Here is a 2,905-nt window from a genome sequence, read left to right as displayed (position 1 = left end):
TACTTAGCGGATGTTTGTAGTGCGCACAAAAATCTGATTGAAGACACAGAACGATATGAGTACGCAGAGATGAAGTAACAAGCAGCGCTGGGTTCGAAAATCGGTGAAGACAATGGTAACTGTGTTCTTTTCGGTGCTTACTATCGATGGCAAAAATGGCCCAAAGATGCTCTTAGGGAGAAGTGTGTGATCTGTGGTTGTGCTTTTTTTGTTTGGGAAGTACAAGACGACCGTGCAGCGTGAAGTCTGGGGAAAATAATGTTGTATGGCCGTATGATCGTCTGCTGTGTGAACCCAAGTCATCGATAGCGCACGTCTATGCTCTGTTAACCCAAGTTGTACATTCCCCATTATTTCCCTATTTCATTCCCTGAGCGACACCGAAACAAAGGGACACAGGGAATTCGCATGATTAACAGTTAGCATTCGGAATGGCGTCGGCTAAGTCAGTCCGGGTGTCCCGCGCACAGTATCTCTTCATGCTGGAGTTCTTGTAGGAGCACCCGGCTCTGGCACAGCCGGCGTCACCCCTTTCCGCAATTTACACGGCGGCTCGCAAGCGCGAGTTGTGGCGCGAGCTTGCTGACCGCCTCAACGAGATGGGCCCCGCCTTTAAGACTGTGCCCCTCTGGCCCCTCTGGCGCCACACTTGGCAGGTGTCGGCCAGGCGCTGTAAGAAGGAGGAGGCAGAATTTTTGGCCGCGGGAAGGTGAGCGTGTCAACATCGGTCTGTCGAATGGTCCTTGAACATGCCTCTCCACATACTATCGCAGGGGCACTGGAGGCGGCAGGCTGCCGGGATGTCAGGCCGGGTTTTGAAGCTGTGGTCGCCGGCGAGCGTGCAAGGCGTGGCGCCGCCCATGTTCACAACCTCCCAGGTATGTGATAAGCCGCGGTGGCGCTACAGACAGTTTCGTGTTTGCTGATTATGAAGGGTTATTGTGTGAACCTCAGAGCCATGTACTGTGAGCAATGCGGCCACAGAATGAACTTTGAGACACTCATGCATGAACGTGCGGCGCTGTGCCTCTTGCAGTACCAGCCCCGCGTGTCTGTCGGGGAGGTGGCTAGAACGAGCGGCCTGCAGCAGGCAGAGGCGCGCTCACCAGCTGGTAGGTGAATTTTTAACCATTTGATATGAATGCCTAAACTGCTGGAGGTAGCAAATGCAACCTCAAGTTACGTACCTTGTATTTTCTTGCCCTTTTACTAGTGCTGTTTTTTTTTGTCTTGTGACTCAGTACTGAGTAACCATGCACTTTACCCCAATATAATACGCAGTGTGCTGAAACTGTCCACTAAGCAATGGTGTCTTGTGGAATGAATTTTGACAGACAGCCCCCCCCCCCCCCCAGATGAGGAGGAGCTGCTGGAGGTGACACTGGAGGGGGAGGAAGCGTCACCTGAGGAGGAGGAGCAGCAGCAGCAGCCTCGTGCCATAGCCTGTGAGTTGGTCTGCCGATATCAGGCCCCACATTATCCATTTTGCAAGCTGCTTGAAAATAATACCATTTGCAGGAGCACACTATCAGTGTCGTTTTACAATAGCCACACAAGTCTCTTTCATATTCACCATTGGTACGCTGTGCAAGTTTTTTTTCCCCTCACAGAGGGCACTGTGATGCCTGTGATGGTTAGGCGAATGTGCACATTGAGTACAATGAGACAATGCTGCTTTGTCGTACCGCTGATTATGACAACTTTTATCCCCAGCATGCATGCCAATAGTCTGCTCAGACATTGCACCAAACAGTCAGCTTATTGCGCATCTTGCTGTATTATATAACAAGTGTATATTCAGTCACTTTTCCCCCTGACAGCTACGCAGCAGCAGCCAACAACAGCACCGGGCCACCCCACGCGGCGCAGCCTAGCGCGGGCGGAGGAGGTGCGCCAGCTACTGTATGAGACTAAGCGCACTGGGGACCTTCTCGAGGGCCACACCAGGCAACAAGGGCAGTATCAGGAGCGCCGCGTGGAGGTATGCGTAGACAGCAAGCGCTCAGTACATTTCGTAAAAGAGAAGCAGCTGCATGCAGCATATTGTAGCTACAGTCACTGTTCAAAACCTCTGCTTGACCTCTGTATGACCGACTGTTGAGAGACATGGTCCCTATTTCAGTAGGGCATCCTTAATGTGAAACGAGCACTCTGTGACCGTTAAGTGTGTAATTGAAGCTTCTTTTATGTGCAGCAGCACCGTGAGATCATTGACTGCGGGCGCAGCCTCACCTCGGCAGTGCAGGAGCTGACGGCTTCTGTCGATACCAGTGGAGCCGGGGTGGCAGCGGCACTGCAGGTGGCGCAGGCAGACACCTTGCGCCTGATCGAACAAGTTGTTTTGGCGGTTTCACTTACTTTGCTTTTGCTACGCAATCAAGTGCAGCCGGTACACTAACTTGTTCGGTCATTTTTTTTTGTAATGCGTTTTTTTTTGTGTTTACATTTCTTTTTTTTCCTCATGCAAGACTCGGAGGCCATATATAGTACTTTTTTTCCTCATGCAAGACGCAGAGGCCATATGTAGTACTTTTTTTTCCTCCTGCAAGACGCAGAGGCCATGTGCAGTACTTTTTTTCCCTCCTAGCCATGTGTAGTACTTTTTTTTCCTCCTGCAAGACGCAGAGGCCACCTGTGGCACTTTTTTTCCCCCTCCTGCAAGCCGCAGAGGCCATGTGTAGCACTTTTTTTCCTCCTACAAGACGCAGAGGCCATGTGTATCGATCTGCTTCATTCTTGCCGTTTGTAAGACACAGAGGCCATGTGCATCAATGAGATTTTTTTGCCTCGTGCATGATGCACACTGTGTGTGTATTACACTTTATTTTTTCGTACTTTTTGAACTTCTTTATGGTACAGAAACGGTGCAATTGCATTGATTACTTCGTGTGTTAATGCGAGAGCC

General features: G+C 50.6%; 1 pseudogene; it reads left to right on the top strand.

The window, feature by feature from the left end:
* Positions 1-431: 431 nt before the first annotated feature.
* LOC149326262 (uncharacterized) lies at positions 432-2,398 on the top strand (annotated as a pseudogene).
* The last annotated feature ends 507 nt before the right edge of the window (positions 2,399-2,905 follow it).

The sequence above is a fragment of the Amblyomma mixtum genome, chromosome 10, assembly GCF_055824585.1.
Source record: "Amblyomma mixtum isolate Tamu chromosome 10, ASM5582458v1, whole genome shotgun sequence".
Classification (NCBI taxonomy): domain Eukaryota; kingdom Metazoa; phylum Arthropoda; class Arachnida; order Ixodida; family Ixodidae; genus Amblyomma; species Amblyomma mixtum.
Note: the sequence above shows the minus strand (reverse complement) of the source record. Positions and strands in the feature narration are given on the sequence as shown.